The sequence below is a fragment of the Erinaceus europaeus genome, chromosome 17, assembly GCF_950295315.1.
Source record: "Erinaceus europaeus chromosome 17, mEriEur2.1, whole genome shotgun sequence".
NCBI lineage: Eukaryota > Metazoa > Chordata > Mammalia > Eulipotyphla > Erinaceidae > Erinaceus > Erinaceus europaeus.
The window spans coordinates 15,120,623-15,140,205 of record NC_080178.1 but is presented as its reverse complement, the minus strand read 5'-3'; the positions used below and the strand labels follow the sequence as shown (position 1 = coordinate 15,140,205).

Genomic DNA, 19,583 nt, shown 5'->3' with positions numbered 1-19,583 from the left:
AAAATGCTCAATATTCCAAGCCTTATGGTTGATAAAAGCATTATAAACAAATGAAGTTAATTTCAAGAAATTGAGACTATCTGACTTTTTTCCACATCGTTACAGAAGGTCTAAAAATCTATTTTTTAAAAATCTATCTTTTAATTTTTCCCCCTTTTGTTGCCCTTGTTGTGTTATTATTATTGCTGTTGTTGCTTCTGTTGTTGTTGTTGGATTGGATAGAGAGAGATGGGGAAGACAGAGAGAGGGAGAGAAAGACAGACACCTGCAGACCTGCTTCACCTACTATGAAGTGAAACCCATGCGGGGGGGGGGGGGGGAGCCAGATCCTGATGCCTGTCCTATGTTGTAAAGTGCTACAGGTTTTGACTCTACTTTTAAAAATGACAAACACTGCCCTGGAAGGGGCTATCTAGTGACAGTAATAAATGTATCACATTTTTAAGTCCTTGTCTGGGAGGGCATATGTTCATTTCTAACTATCTCTTGAGACAGAAGCCATTCTAGGTGTAAGGAAATGCAAATGTGGAGACCAAAACTCACCTCAGGTATGTTTGTATTGTGTGGTTGATTGTGTGGTGGTCTCTAACTCTCCAGGGCTCAGCAGGGGGCTGGAAGTATTTGGGGTGGGGCAGCCTCAAGGCTTTGCTGGACTCTTCCTTTTCCATGGCTCACTGAAAACCTTTGCAATAAATCCTTTCTCATTCTCTATCTCCCCCCTTTCCTCTCAATTTCTCTCTTCCTCTATCCACAATCAATAAATGAAATATACTTACAATAATTTGAACAAAACGATAAAGTATTATTGGAATACAACTCAAAGCATAAAAGAGATACCTTTTAGTTATATGATTTAAATACCTGACTAGATGAATGGGGAGAGAGAAAAACCACCCATACAGGAGAATTCAAATAAGTTATGTGTCCCAAAGGACAAGGAGCATCATCTCCACTCCTTAACTGTGGGTCACACAGTCAGTTACTTTATTCCAAAGAGGGCAGTGTGGACAGGGAAAACTGAATGATTCTACAGCGAAGAAACAAAGCAAACACTACTTCAGCAAGGTGATCAAAATCAGTATAAGCAGTGAAACTATACCCCCTTGGCAACCTTGTAATATTGTGAAACTCTGTTAAGTCACAATTTTAAAAAAGGAGGAAAAAAAGAAAGATCAATGTGAACCGGTTGATAGTGTGTATGTACCTCTGACATCTTAAAATGGCACCAAATTTACCTGTGATCTTTTCTCCCAAAACCTCTAACTCCAGTCTAACCATAAGGAAAAACATCAGGTATTTTTCAGTTGTGGGAAATCCTAAATGCTTGACCAGTACTCCCCAAAACCAGGGATTTTTAATTGAAAAAAAATGCAGGAGGGAGTCAGTTTTCCCTTCTGTCCCATTTGACAATCATTTTTCCAGTTTCCTATTAAAGACTTTTCAAATTTTCTTGAGATGGTATAGTAACACAGCAAGCCAGTTAATTACATATTTATCAAATATTTACATACTTTATCAAATAGAAAAGGTCAAGACAATTCCAGCCAATTTCACCCAATAAATACATTATTTGTGGCACTGAAATAACCTCATGGAAAAAGAAATCAGTTCTCTACTTTCTATAAGGAAACCAGACAGCATACAAGTAAACATTAAATGGCCTGTTAGGTAGCAGTTAAATGTTATAATAAAGTTAAGTGGAAAAAGGAAAGTGAATTAAAAGTGACCAAGAGAGCTACTCTAATTGGGAGCTTGGAAATGCTTCTAAGGAGATGACATTTGAGTTGAGACCTGTGTACAAAGAGAGGCTTGAGGATGCAGAAGAGTGGGGTGGGAAGTTCCTGGCAGAGAATGACAAATGCAAAGGCCAAAAGGAATAAGCTGAAAGAGATATATTGAATATCAAGCAGACAGGGCAACTGCCCTTTCAGAAATGAACTTAAGTAACTTAAATAACATTCTAAACTCCAGAAGTAATAAAATCACTCAAGTATCCGGGGTTCACACCCCGCTCAACCCCTCCTACTAGGGTGGAAGCATCACAAGTAGTCAAACAATGCTGCCCAGGATCTTCCCTCTCCTTCTCTTCCTCATCCCCTCTCAACCTGTCTATCCAAAAAAGAAAAAGAAAAGCCACACTCATTTGTTTCAGAATCTCAATCTTCTCCAACACAGACCAACAGGAATCTTTCAGATTAGTATCTTTACTTTGTATTCTTAACTTTGTGTATCTTAACTTTGGGCTCCTGCAGCCTTGTCACAGATATTTCTCTTCCATATAGAAAAACTATATTCTGAACTGCCCATTTACCCTTTTAAAAACTAGCATGCTTTATCATCCATATTTTATCTTTATCTGACAGAAGTATATAAAAAAAGGTTCAACCCAGACATCGTTTCTGTTTCCCCTAACAGATCCCACTACTTCTAATACAATCATAAAAGTAAAACCGAAGATCTGGGCTGGACAGACAATATACTGGTTGTGCAAAAAACTTTCATGCCTGAGGATCTGAGGTCCCAGGTTCAATTCTGAGCACCAACACTCAAGAGATGAGCTCTGGTCTTTTTTTTTCTACAACTTCCTTGAGACGAACTGACTTGGGCTTAAATTCAGGTGCTATTAGTTGTATAATTTTTTAGCAAAATGCATCACTTTTTTTAAGCTTTATTTATTAATTATGGGGTAGGGAGAGGACAGAGAGAGAACCAGAGCATCAATCTGGCATACGTGCTGCTGGGAAGCTCATGCTCAAGAATCCAATGCTTTCTCTACTGTAATACCTCCCAGATCAAGCACAACTTTTCTAAGACTTGGTTTCCTCATCTGTAAGAATTTAAAACAAAAAAAGTGTGTTTCATACAGTACATGCTGACTATTCAGTAGATGCTAGCAAGTGAAAACATATGAGCATTAATTTTTTTCATGGACCAGAATCAATTCACAGGGATCACAGAAACTATCCTTTGCAAACTGTTTGACAGAAAATTGTCAAGTTCCCTTACTTAGATCAGGGGCTTTCTCTTTTTCTGGTTCATCTACTGAGTCAGAACAATGTTTAACACCCAAAGGGCTCAATCTCTGTATCTCTTGAATGAGCGAGACTTCTTTAAAGTGAGCCTGGCTTTACCATATAATGAAGACATTTTCATTTACCATTAAAATTTAACAGTATCTCAAAGTATTGTTAAAGTTAGTTATTATGGGGAGTCAGGCGGTAGCGCAGCGGGCAAAGCACAAGGACAGGCATAAGGATTCCGGTTCAAGCCCCTGGCTCCCCCATGCAGGAGAGTCGCTTCATAGGCAGTGAAGCAGATCTGCAGGTGTCTTTCCACCTCTCTCCATTTCTCTCTGTCCTATCCAACAATGACGACATCAATAACAATAATAACTACAACAACAATAAAAAGACAACAAGGGCAACAAAAAGAGAAAATAAATCACTTTTTAAAAAAGTTAGTTATTATGGGGCCAGGCTGTGGCGCATCTGGTTAAATGCACACATTAGAGAGCACAAGGACCTAGGTTCAAGCCACTGGTCCTCACCTGCAGAGGGAAAGTTTCAGAGGGGTGAAGCAGGGCTGCAGGTGTGTCTGTCTCTTTCTCTATTCCCTCACTCCTCTCAATTTCTATCTCTTTCCAAAAAAAAAAAAGTCGGTTATTATTTTCTATTGCCAATCAGTGTTCACAATATTAAGACATATTTAAAGTTTTCTGTTCACTAGGCAGTAGCAGGCAAAAAGTATACCGACACGGTTAATGTGTCTTGTAGTACTTCACTTTGAAAGTGCTGACCAACCTTGAATCAGCAACAGTGGCACAGCCTTCTATAACACTGAGCTACAGTAACAAAACTGTGCTGGTGAAGCTGAGATACAAGGACGCTGCACTGATGTTCAAGACTCAACATTCATCAAAACTTTAAAAGTAATCAAGTACCCGATATATACGGGACAAGGACACCACTCGCATGCCACTCACTGCCTGTGTAAACAAAGTGAAAAAAAAAAAAAGACACTGTAAAACTTTCTTCTCAAGTTTACCAGCTAGGTTTAATTTATACTGACAAAAATCACCTTTCACTGTGTCACTACATTTTACAAAAACATTATCCAGTCACACAAAAAAGTCACTTTAAAAAAAAATAATTTTCTTTATAAGCTTTAAAAGACTGTCTGCTTCACTTATTGGCTCTTTAGGTCAAAGAAGGACTTTTCAGGGTGATGAAAAATAGAGAAAGGAGGCGCTCACCTCTCTAAAAATGAGTTTTCCGTGACTATAATTATGCATAACATACGACGGCAAGGCAGGGTTTCTGGGCCAAGATCCGATGCCGTGGTTCCCATGGGTATTAAATGAGAGTCGCGCACAAATCAATGTGGGGCAAGTGCAGCCAACACCGCTTCAACCCTTTGATTGATGCTGCATGGAAACACTCTACCGACACTGATACCGTTTTAACACATTAGCAGTCGCTCAGGCAAACCTCACCGCCATCATTTTCCGAGCCTAGACCCGAAACGCGACCGCAGGGCAGCCCGTTCTCCCGCCCCGAGTCAGTCCCCGGGGCCTTGCAGCACCGAGGTGGCTGGCCATGGTACGGATCCTGCAAAGCCCCGGGGCCGGAGGAAGGATGCGCGGACGACAGCGACACCTCCCGAGAAAGACAGAGACACAGAGACAGAGAGACAGAGTGCCAGGCGGCCGGGGTGGAGCGCGGTGCTGGGAAAATGGTTCCAGTCGCAGCCTCAGGTGCACCGGCGGGCCCGGGCCCTCCACAGACATCGCGGCCCTCGCTCGCGGCTTCCGGTGGCCTCACTCTCCCGCTCGGACAATCGCGCGAGGGGCACCGCCGCCGGCCCCCGGAGGGCCCCCAGCCCCGGAACAAATCAGCCTCCGGGCGCGGCCCTGCGCCGCCCGCTCCTCCCGGCCGCCGCCGCCTGCATCCCGCCGCGGCGCGCTCGGCTCCCCCCCGGATCCAACCCCCCGGCTCCCCCCGGCTCCCCCCGGCTCCCTGACCCGGGTCCCGGCCGCACGCGAGCGCCCACGCCCCCCGCCCGCCCCGCCGCGCCGCCGCTGCCCCGGCTGCCTCGGCCTCCGCCCCGCTGCCTCAAGAATCGCCAGGTTCGTGGGGCGAGGCCGGCGCGCGCCCCCCGCCCCCCACCACACGCACCCCGCCCGGGGGGGGGTGTCAAGGAACCTCCGCGCGCGCGACTACCGGATCGGAAGGCCTTGGCAGGTGGATCGGACCCGCACCCACTCACCTCCGCCGGGTCAGAACCGAGGGTCCTCCTCTAAGCCGTTTGAAACCTCTTAGGCCGCCGCACACCCTGCAGTGTCCTCGTTGGTTATTGGTCCTCCGCGGACCGCCCATCGACCTCCTATTGGTCCATTTGAAAGCGGAGTGGGCAAGCGCCGTCTGCAACCTTAAAGGGGCCCTGCTGAACCCTGTCGCACACCACCCACCCCTTCCCTGGATCCCACGGTGGTTTTTCTGTTGGTAGAGGGGACAGCTGCAACGAAAAGCTGCTGACAGCCCCAAAAACTGGGGCGGAAAGGAGTGTGGAGAGCCGTCAACAAGTTTCCTTTGTCTAATTACAGATACCTAAGCCTCTATCCACACCTGAGAATTTTTTAAGTCAGTTCATTCACCCAAGATTGAATGTGCAGCCGAGTGTGGGCGGGGAGAAGCGAGCCCGCAGGGAAGTGCTGGAAACAGGCACCAAACCAGCACTAGATTGTGAGCTGAGCGAACCTCTCTTCCCAGTAAATCATCTGGAGTTTAGTTTTCTCGTCTGCAAAATGAAATAACAATGTTTCCCTTACAAGTTCAACTTGAGGGTTTAATATAATGAATTGAATGTCTGGGGAAGGCCTTTCAACACTAGCACCTTCTGCAAATGAATCATGTTGTTAATTTAAAGGGGGGCCCTTGGTTAACATCTTTAAATCTCTAAATAAATGTTTAAGTCTGCATTCAGTATTTCTGTCGCCCACGTCTCAAGATCCAGATTTCTTTTTTTAAATAAATTGTTTTTATTCATTTTTTAAAAATACTTTTAAAATATTTATTTATTCTTTTTTGCTGTTGTTGTTTTTTATTGTTGGAGTTATTATTGTTGTCGTCGTTGTTAGATAAGACAGAAATGGAGAGAGTAGGGGAAGACAGAGGGAGAGAAAGACAGACACTTGCAGACCTGCTTCACTACTTGTGAAGCCACTCCCCTGCAGGTGGGGAGCCTTATGCTGGTCCTTGAGCTTTGTGCCAACCTGCCCTTAACCCTCTGTGCTACTGCTGGTCCTTGCACTTCGCACCACGTGCGCTTAACCCGCTGCGCTACCACCAACTCTTAAGATCTAGATTTCCAGACACCTGCAGCCCTGCTTTCACCACTCGTGAAACTTTCCCCCTGCAGATGGGGACCAGGGGCTAGAACCTGAGTTCTTGTGTACTGTAATGATCTCTCAATTTCACCTCTTGATTCTCACAACCCTCAGGACACTCTGGCCATCAGTGGGCAGTAGAGTTAGCTAGTATGTTACCTTTCCTTTCCCTTATTGTTTAATGTTGAAACAACTTATGTCATTATAGATTCTTTGTTTTTCTGTTAGTTTGAGGAAGAAAGTCTTAAAAAATTTATGCATTCAGGGTGTTGGGCGGTAGCACAGTGAATTAAGCCCACGTGGCACAAAGTGCAAGGACCGACATAAGGATCCCAGTTCCAGCCTCTGGCTCCCCACCTGCAGGGGAGTCTCTTCACAGGCAGTGAAGCAGGTCTGCAAGTGTCTGTCTTTCTCTCCCCCTCTCTGTGTTCCCCATCTCTCTCCATTTCTCTCTGTCCTACCCAACAATCACGACATCAGTAATAATAACTGCAACAAGGGCAACAAAAGGGAATAAATATTTTTAAAAATTTAAATTAAGGGAGTCGGGCTGTAGCTCAGCGGGTTAAGCGCAGGTGGCGCAAAGCACAAGGACTGGCATAAGGATTCCGGTTCAAACCCCGGCTCCCCACCTGCAGGGGAGTCGCTTCACAGGCGGTGAAGCAGGTCTGCAGGTGTCTATCTTTCTCTCCTCCTCTCTGTCTTCCCCTCCTCTCTCCATTTCTCTCTGTCTTATCCAACAATGAAAACAACAATAATAACTACAACAATAAAACAACAAGGGCAACAAAAGGGAATAAATAAAATAAAATAAATATTTTTAAAAAAATTTAAATTAAAAAAAGATTTATTAATTCATGAGAGAGAAACTAACCAGACCATAAGCTTGCCTTCTTCCATTTGGTCATGGAATAACCACCACTCCCCAGCCTAGCCTCCTCCCCCCCCTTTTTTTTTGTTGTTGATATTTTCTATTTTTCTAATCATTTTGCCCTCACTATATTAGAGTTTAAGTTTCTCTCTCTCTCTCTCTCTCTTTCTCTTTTTTGCCTTCAGGGTTATTGCTGGGATTCGGTGCCTACACTACAAATCCACTGCTCCTGGAGGCTATTTTTCCCATTTTGTTGCCCTTGTTCTTCTCATTATTATTGTTGTCATTGCTGTTGTTGTTGTTGGATAGGATAGAGAGAAATTGAGAGAGGAGGATAAGACAGAGAGGAGGAGAGAAAGATAGATAACTACAGGCCTCCTTCACCACTTGTGAAGCGAACCCCCTGCAGGTGGGGAGCTGGGGGCTTGAACCAGGATCCTTACGCTGGCCCTTGAGCTTTGCAGCATGTGAGCTTAACCCATTGCGCTACTACCCAGCCCCCAGTTTCTTTCTTTTTTTAAAAAAATTATATATTATCGAGAAATATCAGAAGAGAAAAAGCCAAACATTACTCTGGTACATGTGCTGCCAGGAATTGAACTTGGGACCTCATGATTGAGAGTCCAATGCTTTATCCACTATGCCATCTCCTGGACCACTGTTTGTTTGTTTTTTTTTCTTCTTTTCAAATCAGATTTTAGTTTGGGGGACTTTTGGTAACATTTCTGTGAATAAGATTCAGTCCTAACCTCCAAGGGACTTACAGTGTATGGTGGCTAGACAACTGAAATACATATACCAGTCACTGAAATTTACAGCAGTATAAGATCCATGGAATAAACTGGGCACAAAGGAGATGAATTTGCAGAGGTCTGAGTCAGCCCTAAAAACAACCAAGCTTAAACCTTCTGGCTATGAAAAGGCCCTATGGCATTCCAGTCCCCACTGCCCCAACACAGAGACTTCCATCAGTGTGATTGTAATAACTGGAACCAAATTGTCCACCCAAACACATTGTTATCATGAGTTCTTATCTCTCTCTCAATTTTTTTTTTTTTGGTGTATTTCACCAAAGTAAGACTCTAGGGGTGGGGGGCAAGGCTCAGGTCCTGGAACATGATGGCAGAGGAGGACCTACTGGGGGTTGAATTCTTTAAAAAAATTTATTATTATTATTTATTTCCCTTTGTTTGCCCTTGTTGTTTTATTATTGTTTTAGTTATTGTTGTTGTTGATGTCGTCTCAAGTGGCCTCCCCCAGGGCTCTGTTCTGGCTCCTACGCTATTTAATATTTACATCAATGACCTCCCAGAAACTTCTTCAAGGAAGTTCATCTACGCCGATGACATCTGCTGTGCAACTCAGGCATCCAAGTTCGACATCCTCGAGGAAACACTCACGAAAGACATGTCTCTGATATCTGATTACTGTAAAAAATGGCGACTAATCCCTAGCACTGCAAAAACGGTATCATCTGTTTTCCATCTACACCATGCCTTGGCCTCGCGTGAGCTTAATGTGCAACTTGATGATACGATACGAGAATCCGGCATGAAGCCCAGCCAGTCTGTCTTGGCGTTACTCTCGATCGCACTCTGTCATTTCACGAACATCTCATAAAAACTGCAGCAAAGGTGGGTGCAAGGAATAACATCATTGCAAGACTGGCCAGCTCCTCATGGGGCGCGAGCGCTTCCACACTACGATCATCATCTCTGGCATTATGCTATTCCACTGCAGAATACTGTGCCCCAGTATGGTTCCATAGTCCCCATGTCCACTTGGTCGATTCCAAATTATATTCCTCCATGAGGATAATTTCTGGAACCATCTGTTCCACCCCGGTTCCATGGCTGCCAGTTCTTAGCAACATCGCCCCACCAGATATTCGTCGGGATGCGGCATCATCTAAGTTCATTTCCCACGTCTACGCTCAACCGGACCTGCCAATATACGCGGATATCTTCGCCCACCCTGTCCAATGCTTGACGTCTCGTCACCCAATCTGGTCCCCTACGCCTACACTGAACTTCTCTGTTCCAGACTCTTGGAAACAGAGTTGGCAGTCAGCTGAGGTAAAGAACAAACACCTCATCACAGACCCCTGCAAGCGTCAACCCGGCTTTGACCTAGCACGTTATGATTGGGCCCTCCTCAATCGCTATCGAACAGGCCATGGCCGGCGCGCCGCTATGTTCCATCGCTGGGGAGCCAGAGACGACCCGAACTGCCCCTGCGGCCACAGACAGACTATGACCCACATAGTCAACGACTGCCACCTCTCCAGATTCAAAGGAGGTCTCGAAACTTTACATCAGGCTCAACCTGACGCTGTTGACTGGCTACGGAAGAAGGGCAAACGCTAGAAGAAGAAGATCTCATCATTGTTGGATAGGACAGAGAGCAATGGAGAGAGGAGGGGAAGACAGAGAGGAGGAGAGAAAGATAGACACCTGCAGACCTGCTTCACCACCTGTGAAGCAACTTCCCTGCAGGTGGGGAGCCGGGGGCTCGAACCTAGAACCTTGTGCCGGTCCTTGGGCTTTGTGCCACGTGCGCACTACTACCTGACCACAGTGGAGTTGAATTCTTATGTGGAAACTGAGAAGTGTTATGCATGTACAAATTATTGTATTTTGTTGTTGACTGTAAACCATTAATTTCCCAATAAAGAAATTAAATTTTTTCCCCAGAGCACTGCTCAGCTCTGGCTTATGGTGATTGAATTGAATGGGAATTGAACCTGGGACTTGGAACCCTCAGGAATGAAAGTCTTTTTGGATGTTCATTATGCTGGCTCCCCAATCCTAAAATTATGTAACTATTGTTAATAAAGGGGAGAAAGTGAATATAATTCTCTCACATGTGCTGCTGGGGACTGAACTCGGTTGGGACCTCATACTTAAGAATCTAGTGCTTTTATCCATTGCATCACCTCTGGGTCAAGAGTTCTTATCTCTTCATTTGCATCTTCTTATACTTGAGTTGGTTTTGGTCTTAAAAGATAACCTGCCCTGAACTTGAAATATGCATTTTCTTGGTCAATGAAGTTGTTCAGAATTGCCACAGGCACTCACAAGTGCTTTGCTACTTTAAAATGTTAATATAGTATGACGTTTTCCTCTACCGACTAACCTACCTGCTTTAACTGCACCAAGCTGGAAGAGAAGTGAATAGATAGCTAATTAAAATTCCTTGCTGTATTGGTCAGTTTCCTTTTCCTCCTGGCAAGCCCTTAGCATCAACTCTGGGTAAAATTAAGCCTGTCCTTTCGCAGTGATAAATGCTTTGCTTTTAGTTAGCACAGCTACATAATAAAGAAGTTGTGTATGCTAAACTAAGGAAAAAGAAGTGATGGGGTGGTAATTTGTGAAGGAGCTGGACTTTTTAAAAAAATATTTTACTTATTTATTAATGAGAAAGATAGGAGGAGAGAGAGAAGGAACCAGACATCACTCTGGTACATGTGCTGCCGGGGATTGAACTCAGGACCTCGTGCTTGAGAGTCTAATGCTTTATCCATTGTGCCACCCCCCGAACCACAGGGCTGGACTTTTTTTTTTTTGCCTCCTCCTGGAGCCTATTTTTCCCCCTTTTTAGTTCCCTCCTCTTTTTTTTTTTATTGTTGTTGTTGTTATTATGGTTGTTATTGATTTCATTGTTCTTGGATAGGACAGAGAGAAATGGAGAGAAGAAGGGAAGACAGAAAGGGGACGTGAAAGATAGACACCTGCAGACCTGCTTCACAGCTCATGAAGCAACCCCCTGCAGGTGGGGAGCCTGGGGCTCCAACTGGGATCAACCTGTCCTCGCTCTTAGCCCCATGTGCACTTAACTTGCTGTGCTACCACCTGACCCCCAGGGCTGGGCTTCTAAAACATTTATTTATTTATTTATTTATTTATTTATTTATTTATGCCTGTTAGGCTCATGCCTGTGTAATTCCACTGCTTCTGGTGGACTTTCCTTTTCCTTTCAGATATGGAAAGAGAAAGGAAGAATAAAAGAGAAAGAGAGAAACGAAGAAAGAAAAAGACAAACATTACAAGAAGACAGAGGGGGAGAGAAAAAGAGACATCTGCAAACCTGCTTCACTGCTTGTGAAGCGACTCCCCTGCAGGTGGTGAGCCAGCGGCCCGAACCAGGATCCTTACATCGGTTGTACTACCGCCCGACCCCTAGTAAAAACCTTTCAAACCTGAGGCTGTGAGGTCCCAGGTTCAATCCCCAGCGCCACCATATGCCAGAACTGAGCAGTGTTCTGATCTCTTTCTCTTAGTATCTTTCCCTCTGCATCTGTTCTTTTTCATTAAAATAAAATAAATAAAAATATTAAAAAGAAAAGAATAGGGGAAGTTGGGCGGTAGCGCAGTGGGTAAGCACACATGGTGCCAAGCGCAAGGACCAGCTTAAGGATCCCGGTTCGAGCCCCCGGCTCCCCACCTGCAGGGGAGTCACTTCACAGGTGGTGAAGCAGGTCTGTAGGTGTCTATCTTTCTCTCCCCCTTTGTCTTCCCCTCCTCTCCCTATTTCTCTCTGTCCTATCCAACAACAGTGACATCAATAACAACAACAATAAAACAACAAGGGCAACAAAAGGGAATAAATAAATATTTAAAAAAATAATAAGGGGGTAGGGAAATAGCATAATGGTTATGCAAAGAAACTTTCATGCCTGAGGCTCTTAAGTCTCAGGTTCAACCCCCGATACGGCCATAAGCCAGAGCTGAGCAGTGTTCTGGTAAAAAAAAAACAAAAAGAAAGAAAGGAAGAAAGAAAGAAAGGAAGGAAGGAAGGAAGAAAGAAAGAAAGAAAGAAAGAAAGAAAGAAAGAAAGAAAGAAAGAAAGAATTGGGGCCGGGTGGAGGTGAACCTGGTTGAGTGCACATATTACAGTGTGCAAGGACCCAGGTTCAAGCCCCCAGTTCCAACTTGCAGGAGGAAAGCTTCACGAGTGGTGAAACAGAGATGCAGGGGTCTCTCTGTCTCTCTCCTTCTCTACCTCCCTCCTATTCTCAGTTTCTGGCTATCTCTATTGTTGGGGTTCCTGCGGGGAGTGAGCCAACCTGGTTCCCACTTCCCTGCCTGGCCTGTTGGCCACCAGGAGACAGGCGGAGAGCTGGGAACCATGGGCTAGCAGAGGCAGGAGTGAGTTCGCTAAGGTGTCTTCTAACTATGGGTCTTCTAGCTACCGTGGCCTCGGACTGCAGGGAGGTTGTGGGGATGTGGTGGAGCCTGGCAGGGCTTGACCTGAGAGGTGAGTTCATCCTGGTAAGTCTCTCTCTCTCTCTCTCTACGGAGGGGTTGAGCAAAAAGGGGGACAGATAAATCTCAAAAAGTTGGTAAGTCTTCCCTCCCCAACAAAAACATCCTGCATCTTTCTGTTGGAGCCTGGCATTCCTTAAAAACATTAAGCCTGCTCCACCCTACATTCTCTGATACTATGGCCCATCCCTTTATTATCTACATATCAATCTTCTGCTTTGTCTTACAAATGACTAAAGGTCTCCTTCGTAATTAATTCCCCGCAGGGTATTGCTAGTCCTGCCAGTTGAACCCCTAGCAACAGTTGCTGGGGAGGTCCATACCATTTCCAGCCCTCTTTGCCTTTCTCCACCCCTTTCCTAACCATGTGTGGTATTGTCAAGCCACTTCCATTTCTGTTTTGTCTCTTCCATGTCCCGACCTGGGGGAAGGTGTGCATGCAGACCAAGAGGCTGATGCCAGCCATTGTGGTTGGTGCCATCTAGTTTAACCAAGTGTGCTAGCACCTGACTCCGGGGTGTTTGGATGAGTAAAGATTTGTATTGCTTTGCCACCATGAGCTTAGTCCCTGGGTCATCTCTCTCTCTCTCTCTCTCTCACTCAACTCTAACCTGATAGCGGATGATACACAAACCGCCTTAGGGTACTGTAGCAGGGAATGGGATATTTTTATTGAAGCAGTTACAAGTTTATAAAGGGGTAGTTGTGTAGGGGAAGTAGCCAGCTGTCCATTGAGGTCAGCATCTCTTTATAAGGGAAAAGAGAGCAAGGCAATGAGAGGGTGTGGATGGTGATGCAGGAATGGGGAAACAGAAATATAAGGAAGGCAACGCCCACCAGAGGGAGGAGGTGTTGGGTGATGCGGTGAGGCTGATAGGAAGGTTGGAATTCCCCCGCATACTGTGGCCACATCTCGACCACAAGGCTGGCATGCCAAGGGGAGTCTGATAGACGAGCTTCCAGGGGGTCAACCATCCATGCTCAAACACACATTAGACCCACACTCTTATCTAATAAGTAAATGAAGATAATAAAATTTAAAAAAATAATAAAAGAATATTACCAACAGGCTTAACATGGAGAAGGGATAGGTACATTGGAAAGTTAAATTGGCAGGGTTGGGTGACAGTAGACATGGTAGAACATGCACATCAGCATGTTTTAGTACCTGGGTTCAAGCCTCTGGTTCCCACCTGCTATTGGGAAGCTTATAGGAGCCAGGTGGTGGTGCATCTGGTTAAGCGCACACATTACAGTGCACAAGGACCCAGGTTCAAGCTCCTGGTCCCCACCTGCAGCGAGAAAACTTCATGAGTGGTGAAGTAGGGCTGCAGGTGTCTCTCTGACTCTCTCCCTCTCTATATTCCCCTTCCTCTTGATTTCTCTCTGACTCTATCCAAAATAAATGAATAAAAACACACACAAACACACACACACACACACACACACACACACACACATATATATATATATATATATATATATATATATATATATATATATGAACAAAAACAAAGGGGAAGCCTGTAAGTAGTGAGTCAGTGCTGTAGGTCTCTCTCTAACCTTATTGCACTAAGGGGAAGGCAGGGGGGAGATTAGTTGGGCTGGGGAGATAGCATAATGGTAATATAAAAGATTTCCTGGCGCGAAGCACAAGGACTGGCATAAGGATCCCATTTCGAGCCCCTGGATCCCCACCTGCAGGGGAGTCACTTCACAGGCAGTGAAGCAGGTCTGCAGGTGTCTGTCTTTCTCTCCCCCTCTCTGTCTTCCCTTCTTCTCTCCATTTCTCTCTGTCTTATCTAACAACAATGACATCAGTAACAACAACAATAATAACTACAACAACAATAAAAAAAATATTTCTATGCCTGATGCTCCAAGGGCCCAGGTTCAGTCCCTAGTACCTAAGCTAGAACTGAGCAGTGCTCTGGCCTTTCTCTCTGTATCTCTCTCTCTCTCATTAAAATAAACTATTTTAAAAATAAATAAATAAAAATACTAGTTGCAAAAAAGCATATGTGGAATGATTTTGTTATATATGGTTATTAATGTATGTGTATTTGTGTGCCTGGCTGAAAATGGTTAAACCCTTCCTGAAATTCCAAGAAACTAATAGGCGGACTCTGTAAGGAGAGAGATGAAATATCTACCATTAACACGTTAATTATTCAATAGAATTGCTAGGGGAATGGCTAATGTTGAGAAAAGTAGGAGCAGTGGCATAGAGACAAGAAATTACAGTAGTTAGAGACAATGGAGAGTGTAGACTGTAAGCAAAGAAGACAAGAGGACAGATCTAAAAGTTAGGTAAGAGCAATCAATCAGATTTAAAAGGTTATAGGACCATCTGAGAAATGAATGAGGCAAATATTAAATAATCCTCAGTCACTGACAATAATTTTTATTTCAGTAGTACTGGGAATAGATTGAAGATTACATTTCAAAAGGTGATGGTGGACAGGGGAAACAACATAAAAGTTATGCAAAAGGCTTTCATGCCTGAGGCTCTGAAGTCCCAGGTTCAATTCCTGGCACTGCCATAGCCAGAGATGAGCAGTTTGCTAGTCTCTCTCTTTTTTTTTAAATGAATTATTTCTTAATTTTTATTTATATATATATATATTTTTTTTTTTACTCTGGGAGTAGCAAAACATGGTCCTCCAGTTTCTACCGTAAGGCTCCTTTATTTTAAATTTTATTATTATTTATTTATTTTTTGGGGGGGGTTTGGGAATTAGCATCTCTTTCCCGAGAAATCCAAGTTGTCAACACCAGGTCTTCACTGGCTAGGAATAGAATTATTAGGAGTCAAATGCAAGACCCCCCCCTTTTTTTAGTGGTTTCATGTTGATTTACAAAATGATAAGACAATAGGGGTATAATTCCACACTGTTCCCAGGACCAGAGTTCTGTGTCCCCATTTCCTTGATTGGAAACTGCAGTGATTCTCCCAAAGTCACAGATATGGGTTGACTATTATATAAATATATATCCTTTTTTTTTTCCCCCTATGATCATGTCTTCTCTTCTTTTTTCCTTTTCTAAAATTTATTTTTATTTATTTTATTTATTTATGAGAAAGACAGGAGAGAAAGAACCAGACATCACTCTGGCACATGTGCTGCCGGGGATCAAACTCAAGACCTCATGCTTGAGAGCCCAAAGCTTTGTCACTGCACCACCTCCCGGACCACCTTCTCCTCCTTTCTTTTTTTTTTTTTCACTTCTTTTTTTTTTTAAATTTATTTCTTTATTGGGGAATTAATGTTTTACATTCAACAGTAAATACAATAGTTTGTACATGCATAACATTCCCCAGTTTCCCATTTTTTAAAATATTTATTTATTCCCTTTTTCTGCCCTTGTTACTTTTTTTTTAAATTTTTTAATTTTTTTTAATTTTTTTATTTAATAAAGGATTAATTAACAAAACCATAGGGTAGGAGGGGTACAACTCCACACAATTCCCACCGCCCAATCTCCATATCCCACCCCCTCCCCAGTAGCTTTCCCATTCTCTATCCCTCTGGGAGCATGGACCCAGGGTCATTGAGGGTTGCAGAAGGTAGAAGGTCTGGCTTCTGTAATTGCTTCCCCACTGAACATGGGCGTTGACTGGTCGGTCCATACTCCCAGTCTGCCTCTCTCTTTCCCTAGTAGGGTGGGGCTCTGGGGAAGCTGAGCTCCAGGACACATTGGTGGGGTCTTCAGTCCAGGGAAGCCTGGCTGGCATCCTGGTGGCATCTGGAACCTGATGACTGAAAAGAGAGTTAACATACAAAGCCAAACAAATTGTTGAGCAATCATGGACCCAAAGCTTGGAATAGTGGAGAGGAAGTGTTAGGAAGGGTAAAAAAAAAAAAAAAAAAAAAAAAAAAAAAAAAAAAAAAGAAGTAGAAACGCAAAGCAGAAATTGACTGAGTTTGGAGTATGGCACCAAAGTAAGAAAGCAGAAGTACACTAGAGTTTGCAGTGAGTACCCTCTATATTTTTATTTATCATTGGATAAAGACAGAGAGATTGAGAGGGGAGGGAGAGATAGGGAGAGAGACAGAGATACCTGCGGCCCTGCTTCACCACTTGTGAAGCTTTCCCCCTGCAGGTGGGGACCTGGGGCTTGAACCTGGGTCCTTGTGCACTGTAGTGTTAGTGCTTAGCCATATGCACCACTGCCTGGCCCCTTGTGGTCTTTCTTTCTCTCTGTCTCTGAATCTCTCTCTCTCTCATTAAAATAAGTAAAATAAAATATTTGAAAAGGAAGTTTAAAATAAAAAGATAAAGTGATAGAACCTGTAATTTTTCAATGAAGGGTAGGTGCAGTCTGGTCCGGGAGAGTTTTAGAGACAGCAAAAAAAATTTTTTTTCCTTAGATGGTTTAGGTGCATCTACCAAAGGTGGAAATTATGTCTGATTAACTGTGGGGCTGGGTGGTGGTGCTTCCGTGTTACAATGCACAAGGACCTGGTTTCATGCCCCTGGTCCTCACCTGCAGGGGAAATGCTTTGCAAGTGATAAAGCAGTGTTGCAGGTGTCTCTGTCTCTCCCTATCATCCCCTTCCCTCTCAATTTCTCGCTGTCTCTATCCAATAAATAAAGATAATAAAAAAATAAATCATTATTGAGTGCCTGCCTGCATATATGCAGTATGTCTAAAAGCTACTCTTAGATACTTGGAATAAACAAGAGAACAAAACAGACACAACAATTACAAACCCTTTCCCTCCTGTGCTCACTTTATATTAAAGGGCCAGAGATACTCAATATGGGAATAAATTATAAATATGTTACTAGGTAATAGATACTATGAGAAAAAGAAAAAAAGAACAATAAAAATGACATTAAAAAGTGACATAAAAAGATCAGGAATTCGAAATACTCATTTCATAAAGGGTGGTTTGAGGTTCAATTTGAGCACTTGAAGGTGAGGGAGTTAGCCATGAACATATCCAGAAGAAGCAAGTGCCAAGCAAAGGGAAGAGCTAGACACAACTGCTAAGATTGGAACACAGTTTGAGAAACAGTGTTGCTGGGAGATGAAGTCTGATACATAAAAGAGAGAGGACAGTGACAGATCCTTAGAGCCTTGTAGAAACTTTATACAGGACCTTGCCCATAGTAGCTACTCAGTAACTGTTGAGTTAGTCATCTTTTGGAGTCCAGAATTATCATTAAATCACTTTTATCTATGTGCCTACCTTATTCCAGTAGTTCCACACAAGAAGGGTGTTGATAAAGCAGTGAAACTCTGTGGGCATTAGAGATGGAAGTGAATGTTGTAGAATTGCAGTGTGGTGGGTAGATGGCGTAATGGTTATGTAAACAGACTGTCATGCCTGAAGCTCTGAAGTTCCAGGTTCAATCCCCCGCACCATCATTAGCCAGAGCTGAGCAGTGCTCTGGTTAAATTAAAATAATAATAATAATAATTACAGGTGGTGGCGGGGTGGGGAGGCTGGGTGCTGGCACACTGGATTAAGCTCACATGGCTCAAAGTGCAAGGATCTACTCCAATATCCCGGTTCCAGCCTGCGGTTCCCAACTTGAAGAGGGGTGATTTCACAAGTGGTGATGCAGGTCTGCAGGTGTCTCTCTGTCTCTCTCCCTCCCTCTCCTCTCTCAATTTCTGTCTGTCTTATCCAATAAGAGTGGGGGGTGGGGAGGAGAAATCTAATAAAAAGAATTGCAGGCAGAAGCAGGAAACAAATGCCAAACATTATGGCTGCCAAAGAACTCTGCTGGGTGTTTCAGAAAAGCCTGCTAGGGTTGGGGCAACGTTCATTCCATCATAATCATGAACTGCAGTCTGGCTGAAGCTTCCCATCTATGAGACGTGGATCTATATTTCTAGCCCAAATGGAATAGTTCCAGTGATAAACTTCCTTTTAGCTTTCAGTCCACTTATCCTCTACACTGTTCCCTGAAAATTGCATTGGTAACAATTAGATCTCATATTAGTGCAGATTTTAGTGTTGTGACTGGTCTCCAAGATGACAAAGCCCCTTCCCCCTTTTTTCTATAGCCCATTTTTCTGTATCTCCGCCAGTGCAAGCTACGCAAGACCGTTGGCCGCAGAAACATCAGCCCCACTAAAGAGGAAGGAGGCAGAAAGGAGAGAGATAGGAACCTCTTTAGTAGTCTGTCAACAGACTTGTTAGGAGTGAAGGGGAAACCACTGACAAGGCAATGTAAGTTAGAGTTCTTGGCCCTTGACCCTTGCCAAATGACACAAGCAGATTGTATCGCTTGGGGCTAACTTTATTCAGCCTTGAGTTTAAGCTTAGGCCTTTAATTAGGCCGTCTGGATCTGTTTTAACATCTTAGTAAGGAATCCAGGGTTGTGAGTTGGAGCCTTGATTAGAAGTAAAGGTTGTTTCCTGTGCTGAGCTCTGTTTAGCTTCTGCCAGCTGGTTAATGGGAGGTGGTCTGGAGTGAAAATAAATGGACAAAGAAAAGAATATTTCAAAACAAAGACTGCCAGGAACATCCCTAAACACACATCCTTATAAAGCAGATCAGTTGAGTCATTTTCACTTATGAAAAGAAGACATAGACTATTCACTATCTACAAAAAGGACTCAACCTCATTTTTTTTAAATCACTAGGTCCATAAGTAGAAATAAGTAAACCTTACTGGATGTTCCAGAATGTCAGAGAATTACATGTAGTCTCTAGTACACCTTTTGCTCTGGAAAATGTCTTTTCTTAGTTTTTTTTTTTTTTTTTAATATTTACTTATTTATTCCCTTTTGTTGCTTTTACTGTTTTTTATTGCTGTAGTTATCGTTGTTGCTATTGATGTCATCGTTGCTGGACAGGACAGAGAGAAATGGAGAGGAGGGGAAGACAGAGAGGGGGAGAGAAAGACAGACACCTACAGACCTGCTTCACAGCCTGTGAAGCGACTCCCCTCAGGTGGGGAGCCGGGGTACCTCACACAGGTCCTCGCGCTTTGTGCCACCTTCACTTACCCAGCTGCGCTACCACCCAACTCCCCCCCTTTTTAAAAAAAATATTAATCTATTTGTTGCCCTCGTTTTTTTCTTCTTTTTAAATATTTATT

General features: G+C 43.6%; 1 protein-coding gene across 1 annotated transcript in view; it reads right to left on the bottom strand.

Annotated features, from left to right (window-relative positions):
• Positions 1-5,341, bottom strand: part of CKAP5 (cytoskeleton associated protein 5) — a 102,377-nt gene extending 97,036 nt beyond the window's left edge. Inside the window, exon 1 of the mRNA XM_060176484.1 lies at positions 5,266-5,341. The gene's annotated coding sequence lies outside the window, so the exon portion shown is untranslated. The remainder of the gene's footprint in view (positions 1-5,265) is intronic.
• Between the last annotated feature and the right edge of the window lie 14,242 nt (positions 5,342-19,583).